At 37.4% G+C, this 15,877-nt stretch overlaps 1 protein-coding gene across 2 annotated transcripts in view; it reads left to right on the top strand.

Annotated features, from left to right (window-relative positions):
* The window catches only part of CDK13 (cyclin dependent kinase 13), a 119,264-nt gene that overhangs the window by 1,636 nt on the left and 101,751 nt on the right, over nucleotides 1–15,877 (top strand). The window lies entirely within an intron of this gene.

The raw sequence follows: 15,877 nt of genomic DNA, 5'->3' as shown, positions 1-15,877 counted from the left end.
GGGGGGGGGGCGGGGGCCGCTGGCCGCGGGACCCCGGGTGCAGACGCGCCCCGAGCCCGGGGCGGGGGCCGCTGGCCGCGGCCGCGGGACCCCGGGTGCAGACGCGCCCCGAGCCCGGGGCGGGGGGGGGGGCGTCGCGCGCCCCCACGCCCTCCAGCGGGTCGCGGCCTCGCCGGGCGGGGACGGTTGCGGAGGGGGAGGGCAGGGCCTCCAGCTCGTTGCCTTAAGGCGGTAACAGGTCCCCTCGACTGCCCCGCTCGCCCAGCGCGGGCGCTGCGGGTGCTGTAGGCTGTCGTCACGCTGAGGACTCCGGGAGGGCTCGCCGCGGAGACCCGGGCACGCTGGGGGGCGCGGTCGGGGGTCGGCGTCGCGGGTGTCCGGAGAGCAGCTTCTCGGGGAAGTCGGTGGCTTTAAAACGTGGACGCCTCTGCGGAAGCCGTGTCGTTCTGAACGCCCAGGATACGGAAGAGCCCTGTTCTGGGAGATGGCTGTGCGGAATGGGGTTCTAAGTCTTCAGAAGTGCGGGAACGACCAGATTGTGGGTTTTCTGTTGGTTGCTGAGGACACCCAGTTGCTAACGACGTATCATTAATTGGTGTGAACAGGCAAATGGTGGAGTACCTGCGTACGCTGTTCCACTGTCTACTATTCCGTTAAATTACTATTTACATTTGCCGGAATTAGCTATGCTTTTAAATGTCAGGAATCTTTGTCCAGGAATCTTTAAAACGTGCAATTTCATCTAGTGACATTGGAGTAAAGCTTTTATGTAGTTGCTATGCCTTGTTATGTAATTCTTCAGGAAAAGTGTGTGCATTGATGTATGCTTACCTGTGAAGCAAAGTGAATTAGAAACAACTTTTGAAGATTTTGCAGGTTCTTACATCCCTTGAGTTGTCTGGAAATTCTAGGCCTTGTATTTTAGGGAATTACGGAACGACGTTTGCATATGTTGTGCTTTTCCTGTTGGCCTTTCGCAGTAATGCCAAGCGGATGCCGAGTACCTCTAAGTAGGAATTATGTTGAATCTCAATTCATGTATCTGTAAAATTAGCAGATCTCTTTGAAGTGTCAGCCTAGTAAATATTTGTTAAGATGTGATTTGACTAGAGATCTGGGTGTGAGTTTGTCTTATACAGAAAACATCTGTATAAATCTCTTTTTTCTTACGGGTTCAAGCACACTTAGAATGCTAGTTGATGCCTTAAGCACAGACTATCAACAGTGACCACTTGTAAGGTTTGCCAAAAGGTTTGCTTTTTTTTTTTTTTTTTTTTTTTTTTTTTTTGCAGTTGACTTTCCGAAAACCGACTAGGTTAAGTTTCAGGGCTCTAGATGGCAATTTTTAAGTGTATGATACAGTTTTAAGAGTAGTTTATTTGGTTTTTTTAGTTGCTGGATACTTTACCAAGTCCTGTACTTAATAGTGCTGTGTGTTTTATATACATTGTAGAGTAGTGGTGTACATGATTAGGGTTATTCATATTAGCACATAGTTACTCAGTACGTTATATGCCAATTACTGTTCTAGGGACTGGAATAGATTGGTGAGGGAAGATGAGGTCCTTGCCCTAAGGAAGCTTGCATTCTAGAGGACCACTCGTTGCTCAGTGTTTTCCTGATGTTTATACTTACCACCAGTATTTCCAATAGATTGGATTTGGAAGAGGCTTTAGAGTATCTTGGCCACCATTCCTGACAGCTGTCGATTTCGTGCGTGCCTGAGTGCGTGGAGACCTGGGAAGACATTATGCTGAGACAGCCTCTTCCATTAGATTTGGGGACTCCGTTCTAGTCCTGCTTTGCCCAGTTTCTTAGCAAGATCCTCTCTTAGAGACTCCTGTTTCCTAAACTGTAATGGGGAAATACCTGTGTTTTTTTGGATTATTTCAAGGATTAAATGAAAATTTCTGTCTTGTAAAGTATAGAAATACTATAGATTCTGATAGAAATGGAATGCTGAATTATTATTGCATAGTTTGAATTATTAGAATTCTTCACATTGAGACAGAAATCTCCCTCCAGATAACTTTCTACCCGTTGCTTCAAGTTTATCCCTTTGGAAAGATACAGAACAAACCTGTCTGCTACCTCTTTAAAATGCAGAGACACTTCCCATGTTTTTTGAGTCTTTTTCTGGGCCAAAAACTTCATTTTTCATGAGGTGTGGTTTTTAGATTTTTCACTTTATTATCTGGTTTTTCAACTGTCCTCCTTAAAATAGGGGGCCCAGAGTTTACAGATAAAAAGATTGGAAGAATTTAAGATGTTTAAATGTAACAAATGTGTTACAAACTGTTTAGGAACAATTAATCGAACTTGTCGAGTTTAACGCAAAAAGTTTTATTTACTTTTAGAATTTAGTAATGTCTTAATGTCCCATGTTGTTTAATGAATAGACTACTAGATCGCTTGCCTTGTGTAGGTAGCTACCCTGTCATGCCAGCGTTGTATTCTAGCGTTCAGCACGGTATCTGGCACAAGTAGTCTCCTAATAATTGTTGAACGGGTAAATGAAGGGATGATGGAGTTTATGGAGCCTGTGAAATACTATCGTGGGCCTGGATTGCGTAAGTATTTAATAGAGACCATGTGTTAATGCTATAAGAAATAGCGGTGAGATCTTTTACCCATCCTCATGGACCTTATGTATTCATAAATTGTCAGTGTAATATTTTAAGGAAATGCACGCGCCTTGAAAATGGTATTGAAACCATGGTATGAAGCTTTTTCTTGGTGTTAATTCCTAGAATAAGTCCTCTCCACTCTATTGACTTTGAAATCACAGTTTTCTTTAGGCCTTCAGTCTGAATCTTCAGTCTTCTCCTGCTTTTCGTTTCATCAGTCCCTCCTTAGCTTTACGTTTTCCTCTGTATAAAGAGTTTACCGTATTTTCTTTACTGTTTGACTCTCGGGGTGTGGGAAGTCACATAATTTTGCTGACTGGCCCTACAGTAAATGTGAGAGTGTACTGAAGAGAGAGCTGTTTAGTAAGGGAGGGAATGGTATCGAGATTTGGGTTTTACTGTGTGCCAGGCATTGGTAGATACTTAACCCTCAAAACCCCGGTGATAACATTTCTTTGGATAGACTGGGAGACTGAAGCTCTAAAAAGTTAAGTCAGCTTGGATTCAGAAACCCAGGGCTGACTAAAGTATGTGTTCTTGATGGTAGGCATTGGCGTTGTCCTGCATTTAAAGGGAATTGGGCATGCAAGGGAGCTGACCCCCTCGTAGTCCCCTGTTTTGCTGAAATTCATCTCCTGTTTGGGTGTTTACATATTGATTTCTTTTTCCTGGCCATCTTTGCAGCCTTTTGAGAAGTGTAAAACAATTCGTCTAAAGATTGTTTCAGCTCATTTGGTCTTCATTAACTTGTAGTTTTTATGAATATGAGTCTAAAAGCATTTCTTGAAGGCTTTACTTATACTTAGTTATTGACAGTTGTTTTGTAATGAAATATCTTGATCTGCTCTCAAGTCACATCGGTTACAGCCAGTATAATACATTGTTATATGTACTGTAATTGATTCTGTCTCTGAAATTGTGGAAGTTCTATCCTAAATGGAGCAGAAGCCTCCATTATGGAATGATAGTATAGGGACCCTGAAAATCTAAAGATGGATGGACCTTAAAATTATTTTTTTTTTAAATGTTTTTTATTTATTTCTAGGAGAGAGAGAGAGAGAGAGAGACGGCATTAGAGGGGAGGGTCAGAGAGAGAGGGAGATACAGACTCTGAAACAGGCTCCAGGCTCTGAGCTGGCAGTCAGCACATAGCCCGACGCGGGGCTCGAACCCACGAACCGCGGGATCATGACCTAAGCGAAAGTCGGACGCTTAACCGACTAAGCCACCCAGGCGCCCCTAAAGATGGATGGACCTTAAGTATAAATAAGTGAAGTTATTAGTATTTACTTGCATACCTCTGTTGTGATTTCTTTCAGTGTATTTAAAAATCTGTGTTCAAAAATATATAAAATAAAGCCATTTCAGGATAATGAAATGAAAAAGCTCCTATTAACCTACAATGCTACTGATTTGATTTGTACTTAATAGAATAGTATCCTTAGATGAATGTAATTTTTAAAATGCTTTTTAAAAGTGTCAAATGTATAGAATACTAGAATAAATGAAGAAACACTCAGACGGAATGGAAGTTTAGGTGAGTGTCTTAAATGCCTAAACTTGTACTAACTCATTTCGTTCTCAAGGTGGGCTTGTGTTTTGCTCCTTCTCTGACCAAACTGTACCCAGCATTTACATCTATATAGTCCTTATCACATGTATCTTTCTTAAAAGTTTATTTATTTATTTTTGAGAGACAGAGAGAGCGTGCAGGTGAGGGAGTGGCAGAGAGAGAGGGAGACAGAGAATCCCAAGCAGGCTGTGCACGGTTAGTGTAGAGCCCAACATGAGGCTTGAACTCAACAAACTATGATATCATGACCTGAGCCGAAATCAAGACGCTGCTCAACTGACTGAGCCACCAATGTGCCCTGCCCCGCTTATCACATATTTCTTCTAACGTTTCCATGTTTCCATTTTCATTGAGCACCGTAGTTCAGGCCCTAGTTTTTAATCAGACTTTCTGTTATCATTCTTTTCTTCCCCGTTCTTCCATCCCTTTCTTCCCAATTCATTCTTTGTCAGGAGAGTTTTCTTAAAGTCTTGGTTAGATTGTGTCACTTCCATTATTTAGAATTAAGTCCAGACTTTTCAGTGCATTGTCAGGTAATGCCTTCTATGATCTGGCCCCATTCTATCAGAATTCTATTTTCAGAGGCACTTTTATTTCTCTGTATTCTTACTTTTGCTCTTTTGCCTTGAAATGCCTCCGTTTTCCCTCTTCTCTGCTTCTGGCTTTGCATTCATATCCTAGCTTCAGTTCAACCATCTTGTGATCTTGCTCCATTCATCTAGAAAAAGTTAATTCTTTTTCTTATATTCCTACAGCTCCTTGGGATTCTCTCTCCCTCTCTCTGCTCCTCTCCCAGTTGTGTTCTCGGTCTCTCTCAAAATAAATAAGTAAAAATTAAAAGTAATTATTTGCTATTTTGGTTCACATATACTGTAAGGATAGATGAAGTAATTGTTTTGTAAGGAGAAAATTTAAGAACTTTCTCTTTCTGACTGTTTGTTTGCTGCCATGAGTTGAGGATGCTGGGAATCACTTTCTGTGTGAATAGAATAAATTCAGACCTCGTGTTTACATTTGCTATTTCTGAAAAATCAGTTGAAAGTTAATATTGCTTAATATTCATATTTTAGTTCATTTTAATCTGTTCTATACTTTTTCTATGAAAATCACTTAATTTTTTTTTAAGTTTATTCATATAATTTGAGAGAGAGAAGGAGAGGGAGAATCCCAGGCAGGCTTCACACTGCCTGCCGGAGCTGGACGCAGCGCCTTGAGCCCGCGAATTGCAAGATCGCACCCTGAGCCGAAGTCTAGAGTCAGGCACTCAGCCGACTGAGCCACCCAGGCACCCCTCATTTAAATTTTTATTTGCTGTTATTTTTGGTTTTGGTAGGCTTTTTTTCATAGGTAGATTATTTGTAGGCTTTAAAGTGGATGTCAGAAACAAAAGTATCAAGCTAGAATCAGAAGTACTATTTGTCTGCAGTGATTTTTGTTCATTGAATTTCTGTACATGTAAATTGTGAGAGAATCTAGTTTGCTTAATATATTTGGAAAACAAAATGAATGTAGATTAGAGACCAAAATCTAGGTTAAAAGCTGGAATTTATTTCATTTATTTCTTAAGTGTTCACTCAAATTCCAGTTAACGTATACTGTAATGCTGGTTTCACGTATGCAGTACAGTGATTCATCACTTCTGTACAACACGAGCACTCGTCACAGGTACACTCCCTTAGCCCTTACCCCCCGTTTCACCTGTTCTTCATCCCCTTCCCTCTGGTAACCATCAGTTTGTTCTCTGTAGTTAAGTCTGTTGGTTGGTCTGTCTTGCTCTTTTTTTTTCTCCCTTTGCTTGTTTAAAAACTGGAATTTATAAAATAGAAATGAAAAAGGTAGTGAGAGGAACTGAAAACTGAAAGTAGTTAATGGGCTGCATGCCTCCCCATTTTTCTGTTTCTCCATTTTCAGTTGCACCGAGGCACTTTCTCTGAGATATTTTATTGATTCTCCAAGGTTACCTTAAGTTAATTATTTCATCATTTTTCGAATCATTTCTTTTTCTGATATTGCTCTTCAGTATTTTTAACCTGTTTACAAAGATTCTAGAGAATCATGGTTTTTCTCTTAGTACAGAACAGCGTGAGAGATTAAAAGTCCTTCTGAATCCAAATACCTGAGATGATCATCTTTGACATTTTTTAAATAACATTCTCCTAGGCTTCTCTCTGCATGTATGCATAGGGTCAGAAGATTTTATATAAATCTTAGGAATTATGGGAATATACTACAGTGCTGTTTTGTATGCTGTACTCTATAGTATGTTTTTTTTTTATTGGCTTCTGGTATTTTGTTGTATGGATGTACTGTAACTTATTTGGCCAAGGCCATTTTGCTAGAACCTTAGTTTTTTATTTTTGACATGTGTAGGCATTGATTGCACATATTTTGTGTGTGCATTTGTCCCGTTATCTCCTATATATTGGATTTCTCGGAGGTAAAATTGTTGGGTTAAAAATGTATACATGTTTGTAATTTTGATACACTGTCATACTGTCCTTCAGAAGGCTTTTACCATTTTTTATTTCCCAACAATGCACCAGTGCTCATTTCCTCAGTCCCATCATCACTTGGAGTTGTCAGATATACCATTGTTTTTTACATTTGTATTTCTTTGATACTAATAAGGCTGACTTTATCTTCGTCTGTTTATTGATTGTTTTAGTTTCTTGATTCATTCTCTTTGTTGTTTTTCATATTAATTCGTAAGAGCTTTTTGTGTATTAGAGGTATTAACTTCTTGTGGCATAGCAAGTATTTTTCATGGGTTTTTTTTGTTTGTTTTTTTTTAACATTGTTTATATAATGTTTTGTTTTAAGAAGTGTTATGCATGTGTTCATGTTAAGTGACAGTTTCTCCCAGACACTCAGGGCCAGAACTTCAGTAATCCTTCCCTCTTCTTCCTCTCCAGTTCTAATGAATTGCTTGTTCTCTTGGTCCGTTTGCAGTGGTCTTTAGTCCATCTACTCTTAACTTAGTTTTTGAAATTCCTTAGTTTACACTTTTATCGTGGGGTTTGCTTGCTTTGGGTTTTTCCTCTTAGAGACCCTCCTGTTTTCTGCATTCAAATTAATCTTAAAATACCACTTTGATTCTATCATGTTTCTCTGAAACATACTTAGAGAATCAAACTCTTGAACTGAGCATTTATGATTCCTTACCCTAGACTGACCCACACTACCTTTATTTCTCGGTGTATATGTTGATCACACGCAAGCTGGACTCTTAAGTATGTTGAAAACGTGGAATTGCCGGTGCCCTACGCTTCTCTTCTCTCAGTTGGCTGATCCTCCTTACCCATTCTTCCAGCCATAGTTGAGGTGTCATCTTCGGTAATCTCCTTTAGGAGGTGATCTTTCACATCCAGGCCTGCATTGATTTGCTTGTCCCCGTCTCACCCAGGTGTACTGCACATGTTTCATTCATTCGTTTAAAAAAGAAGTTTTATTAAGGTATAATTTGCGTACAGTATAATTTACCAATTTTAAGTATAAAGTTAAGTGCCTTTGACAAATACATATACTTGTGTATCCTCCACCACATTCATAATAGAGAACATTTCTGTTACCCCAGAAAGCTCCTTGTGCCCCTTTGTAGCTTGTCCCCTGTTCCTACGTGAGGTCCTTGGCAACTGCTAAAGTGCCTTTTGTCACATTAGTTTTATCTTTCTTGAACTTCCTATCAGTAGAATTATACGGTATGTAATCTTTGGTGTCTGCCTTTCACTTAGCGTGCTTTTGAAATTCATTGTTGTCGATACCGTTTGAGTGGTTTGTTCCTTTTTTATTGCTGAGTAGTATTCCATTTCCACCTACATTCAGTGGATATACCATAATTTGCTTGTCATTCACCCAGTTGATCAGTATTTAAGTTGTTTCTAGTTTTTGGCTGCTATGAACAAAGGTGCTGTGAATATTTGAATACAGTTTTTTTGTTTTCATATCTCATAAATAAATTTGGAGTGGGAGTGCTGTGTTGTAAAGGAAGTAAATTTTTGACTTTATAAGCAGCCTCTTTTCCAAAATGGCTTTACCATTTTTGCATTCTAGTCAACAGTGTATGATCATTCTGGTAGCTTCAAATCCTAAGGCTTGTTTTTTTTTTTTTTTTTTTTTTTTTAATTAGTCTTGGTTCTTAGTTATTCTGGTGGATGTGTAGTAGTACATCATTGTGCTTTTATTTGCAATTCCTTAATGACTGATAATGTTAAGCATCTTTCGATATGCTTATTTGCTCTTCATGTCTTTTGTGAAGTATCTTAAAACGTTTTGTCCATATTCTTTATGAATTGGGATATTTGCTTTATTGAATTGTAAGAGTTCTGTACATATTATAGGTACAAGCTTTGTCAGATACATAGTTTGCAAATGAGTATTCCTATTCTGCTTGCCTTTCCTTAACAGTAATTTTGAAGAGCAGACTTCGATGAAATCTAATTTAGCAAATCTAAGCCTAACTTGAGGTCACAAAGACTGAGTCTTTGGTTTTATAATATACCTCTTTAATTTATCACAGGATATCTTTATGTATAATATAATATTACAAGAATATGCTTCTATTTTCTTCTTCTCCCCTTATGTACTATTCTTGTTATATATGTTATTTCTACAGAAGTATGACTTAACGTATGTTATTCATAGACATGAAATTTAAAAATTAGAATAATTTATATCTACTTTAGTATATACTTTTTTCTTTTTTTTCTTTTTTTTGAGAGAGAGGGTACAAGTGAGTGAAAGGCAGAGAGAGAGAGAAAAAGGGAGACTCCCACGAGGGGCAGAGACAAAGAGAAGCGGTGTTCACCTGGGACTTGTGTTTCACCCAAAGTGGGGCTCCAGATCACTGGATGTGGGACTCGAACTCACAAACTGTGAGGTCATGACCCGAGCCAAAGCCACGTGCTTAATGACTGAGCAACCAAGGCGCCCCTTAATACATACCTTTTGAAACACTTCTCAATTCCTTTGTGTAGATCCAAGTTTTGATGTATTTTCCTCAAGTGAGAGAGAGAGCTTTCAGCATTTTTTTTTTTTTTTTTAAGTAGGCTCCACACTGGGTATGGAGCTCAACGCAGGGCTTAAAGTCGCGACCCTGAGATCAAGACCTGAGCTGAGATCAAGAGTCAGATGCTTAACCGACTTAACCACCCAGACACCCTTTTCAGCGTTTCTTATAATGCCACTTTGCTGTCTTGTTTGTCTGAAAAAGTCTCTATTTTGAAAGATATTTTTGCTGGGTATGGAATTCTAATGGACTTTTTTTTCCCCCCTTTGGTACTTTGACTTATTCTACTTATGGCTTGTGTAGTTTGACAAGAATTTATGTAGTATTTTGTTTTTGCTTCAGTCACTGGATTGTAAGACCCATGAAGGTTCTTTTTTAATCTTAGTGTCTCTTAAGCACCTGCCATACATAGCACATGATAGGAAATAGATACCCAACATGTGATGTTAAATTGGTATGGATAAGAAAATATCCAGCACCTCAGAATTTGAAAGATAAATCCTTTTAATATTAATGGGTTCTAATACTGATTTATGAATAAGTGAATAATGGCTAGAGCTGGACCTATCAAAAGTATGTGTCTTTGTGCAAATCAAGTATTAGGCTTTCCCTCTACTTTTCTCACCATCTTTCCATTTTCTCTCTTCAAAAACACATCTCAGGGCATGGTTCAGTGAAACATGAAGACAAACACAGTTTATGTGTTCAGTGGACTAGAACTTGTTTGCCTGAGCAAATCCGCAAAAAGTCAGTCATGTGTTTTTTATTTTCTTAACTTTTAGTGTTTCTTAAGGAACATAAAGTAAAGGAAGTATACTTTTCAAATAAACACCAAACATTTCAGTTTTACGTTATTTAATTTTTCTTTTCTTTTTTTTAAATAATATCTTTCTTAAGATATTATTCACCTACCATGCAATTTACTCTAATTTTATCTGGTACAGACAGTGGCCTTTCGTATAGTCACAGAGTTGAGCAGCCATCACCACTAATTTTAGAACATTTTAATCACTCCAGAAAGAAACTCCATGCCTGTTAGTAGTCAGTCTCCATTCTCACCTCCCCACGTCTTTGGCAACTACCAGTATACTTTCTATCTCTTTGGATTTGCCTATTTTGGACATTTCATATAAGTGGCATCATATGATTCATGATTTTTGATGACTGATTTCATTTAAGCTTAATGCTTTTAAGGCTCATCTATGTTGTAGCATGTGTCATCAGTATTTCATTTCTTTTTATGGAAAAATAGTGTTCCATTGTATGAATATACCACATTTTGTTGTCAGTTGATGGACATTTGGGTTATTTTCAATTTTTGGCTATTGAATTACGCTTCTATGAACATTTGGGTTTAGTTTCTGGTTTTTGTTTTTGTTTAGTTTTTCCATGAGATTTTTTTTTTTTGCATGAGTTATGTTTTTATTTCTTTTTTTTTAAATGCTCATTTTTGAGAGAGAGAAAGAGACAGAGTGCAATCTGGGGAGGGGCAGAAAGAGAGGGAGACACAGAACTTGAGGCAGGCTCCAGGTCCACCCTGTCAGCACAGAACCCGAACCCACGAACCACCGGATCATGACATGAGCTGAAGTTGAACACTTAACCGACTGAGCTACCCAGGTGCCCCTGTTTTATTTCTCTTGGGTATATACCTAGGAGTGGAATTTCTGGGTCGTGTGGTAATTCTGTTTAACATCTTTTTTTTTTTTTTTTTTTTTTTTNTTTTAAAAAATGTTTTATTTATTTCTAGGAGAGAGAGAGAGAGAGAGACAGCGTGAGCAGGGGAGGGTCAGAGAGAGAGGGAGTCACAGACCGAAACAGACTCCAGGCTCTGAGCTGGCAGTCAGCACAGAGCCCGACGCGGGGCTCGAACCCACGAACCGCGAGATCATGACCTAAACGAAAGTCGGACGCTTAACTGACTAAGCCACCCAGGCGCCCCTCTGTTTAACATCTTAAGGAACTGCCAATCTGTTTTCTAAAGTAGCTGTATCATTTATTATATGCCAATCAGCTATATATATGTGAGGGTTTCAATTTCTGCATATCCTTGACAATAGTTGTCTTTTTTTATTACATCTGTCCTGGTATCTCATTGTACTTTCGATTGGCATTTCTTTAGTGACTAATGATATTGAGCAGCCTTTTTTCATATGTTTATTGGCCATTTGTATATCTTTTTTGGGGAAATGTTTATTCAGATCCGTTACCTATTTTAAAATTGAGTTTTCTTATTGTTGACTCTCTTTATATACTCTAGATACTAATATGACTGTGACATTTCTTCTAGAAAGAAGAACTCTTGTATTCGGGAGAGTTTATTTTAATTAAGTGCAAAATAGTGGACTCTTCCTAGGTAACTTGTTTGTACCTACTTAGGCCATTCTCACAGTGTAAACTTGGGACAGGTCACTTAGCTTTTGAGTCATTTGTCTATGGACTCATAAGAAGAAAAAACAAAGAATTCCTGGGGTGAGGTGTTAACAGAACAAACAAAAGACTACTGTCTAGTTGGCAGATCTTCTGCCTTGGGTTGACTGGGTAAATATCCACTGTAAAGGAAAAAGCAAGGACTGTTAATTCTGTTGCTTTCATAGCAGAGCAATATCAGGCAGTTCACTTACTTACCCTTTTTGAGCTCTAGTCTTTCTACTTTGTAAAAATGGGAGGATTAATGCCTACCTAGTAAAAAAAAAAAAAAAGAAAAAAGAAAAAACTGGAAACAATCCAAGTACAATGAATAGGATAGAGGAACAATTAAATTATGGTACAGATACATGATTTGCAATTTTTTCCGCATTGTATCACTTTGTTGACATCCATTAATGCACATTAGGTTTTAGTTTTGAGGAAGTCCAGTTTATTTTTTCTTCTGTTGCTTGTGCTTTGATGTCATATCTGAGAAGGCTTTGCCTAATTGAGCGTAACAAAGATTTATTCATATATTTTCTCCTAAGAGTTTTATAGGTTTAGATTTACATCCTGATCTTTGATCTATCTTGGGTTAATTTTTGTGTATGGTGAGAGAAAGAGGTCCGCTCTCGTTCTTTTGTGTGGAAAACCAGTTGTGCCATCACCATTTATTTAAAAGACTATTTTTTTCTCCATTGAATTGTATTGGCACCCTTGTTAAAAATCAGTTGACCTAAATGTGAGGTTTTATTTAGGGACTGTCAGTTTTATCTAGTTCATTGATTTACATGTCTGTCCTTATACCAGTACCATACAGTTTTGATTCTTCTAATCTTGTAGTAGTTTTTGAAATCAGGAAGTGCTTGATTATTCTAATTTTGCAGTAATTCTTGAAATCAGGAAGTGCATGTCCTTCAACTTTGCTCTTTTACCTTGCTTTGGCTTTCCCCCCTCTTTTTTGGAGGAGGAGAGGGGTCTTTTGCATTTCCACATGAATTTTAGGATCAGCTGGCCAAATTGTGCAAAAAACGTAGCTTGGATTTTCATAGTGATTGCACTGACTCTGCAGATCAATTTGAGAGTATTGCCATCTTAATACTAAGTCATCAAATATATGAATATGGAATGTGTTTCCGCTTATGTTCCCTCAGTATTTTCAGTGGTGTTTTGAAGTTTTCAGGGAATAACCCCTGAACTTTTTTTTGTTAGATTTATTCCTAAGTATACTTTTTAAGTGTAATGGGAGTTAATTGTTCATTGCTAGTGTATGGAACTGTAGTAGATTTTTCTTCATTGATCATGTATCCTGCCATCTTGCTTGGTTATTAGTTCTAATAGTTTTTAGTAGATTTCTTGGAATTTTCTGTGTACAAAATTATGTCATTTGCAAATAGATGCAGGAGGTTTACACCCTTCCCCACCCCACCAGGTCTGGATTCCTTTTACTTATTTTTTCTTGCCTGATTGCAGTGGCTTGAATCTCAAGTACAGTGTTTATTAGGAGTGGTAAAATTAGACTCCCTTGTCTTGATCCTGATGATCCTATAGGAAAAGCATTTTAATCTTGTTCCACAAAATGATGTTAGCTATGAATTTTTCGTAAGAGCATACCTTTATTTTTTGATTAAAATTGTTTCCTTTGAGGTCTAATTTTTGGCATCAGAAAAATTCTAGAAGCTTTGGTTGACCTTTATACATGAGCCTGTGTAATTATTTATTACTGTTACAGAGTCCAGGGAAAGAGGAAAACCCCCTATTTTGTAGCATGTGTGTAATGATAATGATTAGCTATGTTGGTTTCCTGCAGGAACATTTGAAAAATATTTTATTATGAAAAACATATGCATTAATGTTCATAGTATTTTCTTTAATTAGGGTTACTTAAGTAGCCCTGATTTTCTAAATTTAATTTTTAAGGTTAAGCAGTTGGTATACTGTAGTAAGAATAAATCTGTACAGCCTTTTTTATTTTTTTTGGAGTGATAAAGTTTCGTTGTAACATACATTTTGGTTTGTTGTAATTTCTGGTGATGTTCATCTTTAAGCTTTTCATTTGGTGTTTATTTAATCTTTTGATGAGTTTTGAGTACTCATTGTTTGTTGTTTAAATAATCTCTCTGCCCAATGTGAGGCTTGTCCTCACAGCCCCAAGATCAAGAGTTGCATTCTCTACTGACTGAGCCAGCAAGGTGCCCCTGTTGGTGTTCATTTTTCTTAAAATTTTTTTAAAATTTATTTTTACTAGCAAAAATGGGTTTATTCTAAAGTAACAATAGCAAAGACATACGAGCTACAGCAAAACCATAGGCAAGTCCTATGAGTATTTATTTTAAGCTTTTCTGTACTTTAAATTTTTCCCCAATGAAATTGCGTTACCTTTTTTGTAAAAACCCACATTCTTATATTTAAAACTTATATGTGAGATACTTGAAAACCATACAGAAGAATACACAGCAAGATGTGAAAGCTACCCTAAATGTCCTTTTTATTCTTGTTCCTTTTCAAATGTATAACTGTGTTAAGTAGGTGTATATCTTTTTTCTGTGTATATACTTTCATACAAACATATGCACATGTAAATGTTAAGACTGTGACTATGCCATAAATTTTTTTACATGCCTTTTTTTTTTTTTTTTTAAAGCAGTAGGATTTGAAGATCTTTCCTAATTAGCTACATAGAGTTCCATAATAAAATGTTTCAAGTTTCATTTAACTATCAATTTTTGGGCACTGATTTTTTTTTTTCATTTTTTCTCTATTACATTCAATCCTTTTAAGGGTACCTGTGTAATATCTTTTTGACACGTGTGGAAGTGTTTTTGTAGAATATGTTCTTGTGAGTGAAATTGTAGATCAAAACCATTTGATAGATATTACCAAACTGCCTTTTAAAAACGCTGAGTAATTTTGTATTCCTTCTGATAAATTATGTTAGTGACCATTTTTGTGCAATCTCATAAATAATTTATATTTTCAGAATTCAATTTTTGACATTCTGAGGGATGCAAATTAATTACCGTCATTTTATTTTGCCTTTTCTGGTTATGAGAGAGAAGAGAGCATTTAAATATCTTTACTGGCCATTTACATTTCTTCTGTGGTTATATATTTTTATAATCAAGAAGATGGCCTAGTTATTAAAAATAAGGAATAAATATAGTTTTACAATAGAAAAACTAGTTTTACCCATTAAATTCCTGTGGGATAATGGATATAAAATAGTTGGTTGTTAATAAAAATGATAAATTCATCTCAGTGTTTATATGTAGAAGATAATTAGCTAAATGGTATTGTCTTCTAAATCTTTTGTTTAGGTAGAATTTCATCAGTGGACCTATGCATGTTAGTTAGCTAACTGGGTTTCAGTTATGCAAAGCTACCGTCTGTGGGCATTAGAGAAGTAGATGATAAACATGTTCTTTGCTCTTTTATTCATCAATTCAGTACATACCTTTTGATTCCTAATTACATACCAGACACTGTTCTAGGCACTGGGATGGAGTAATAAGCAAGACAGTGCTGGAAGAGGGGGGGTACATAATGTGCTCATTTTCTTTTTCTTTTTTTAATTTTTTTTTTTTAATGTTTATTTTTGAGAGAGAGACACAGAGCATGATTGGGGTAGGGGCAGAGAGAGAGGGAGGCACAGACTCTCAAGCAGGCCCTAGGCTCAGAGTCGTCCACACAGAGCCCAGTGAGGGGCTTGAACCATGAACTGGGAGGTCATGACTAGAGCCGAAGTCAGACGCTCAACCGACTGAGCCACTCAGGTGCTCCACTCATTTATTTTTCTGATGAGAGTCTCACTGTATTATTGATAAGTAAATAGAATCCTAACTGACAGACAAGAAAGAGTAGCTATGTGATGATCTAAGCATCACAGGAAGAGAAAACAGTATTGCCAAGGTATCAAGTCAGGAAGAAGCATAACTTTGAAGAATCAGGAAAGAGACTGGTGTGGCTGGGACCTAGTGAGTAAAGGAGGGTGTAATGCAGATGAGAGGCAGTTGGATCTTGTGGATCAAACTAAAGATTTCTATTTTTATTTTAAATGCAATGAGAAGCCATTGGAGAGTTTCAGGCAAATCCATTTATATTTTTAATAGACAAAATACAAAGCAGTATGTCACAAGTGTTATTCAGCAAATGGGGATGGTACAGAGTTGGGACTTTAACGTGATCCATAAAGACAAGTAAGAAATAATGGAGAGGAAGGATGTAGTATGATGTGGGTAGCGATAAAGAGCTCCTGGCTTTGAA

Source organism: Hyaena hyaena, unplaced genomic scaffold (assembly GCF_003009895.1).
Source record: "Hyaena hyaena isolate Hyena2069 unplaced genomic scaffold, ASM300989v1 scaffold_133, whole genome shotgun sequence".
In the NCBI taxonomy this organism is placed as follows: Eukaryota; Metazoa; Chordata; class Mammalia; order Carnivora; family Hyaenidae; genus Hyaena; species Hyaena hyaena.
The sequence above is the reverse complement of the archived record's forward strand: the minus strand, read 5'-3'. Positions and strand labels throughout refer to the sequence as shown.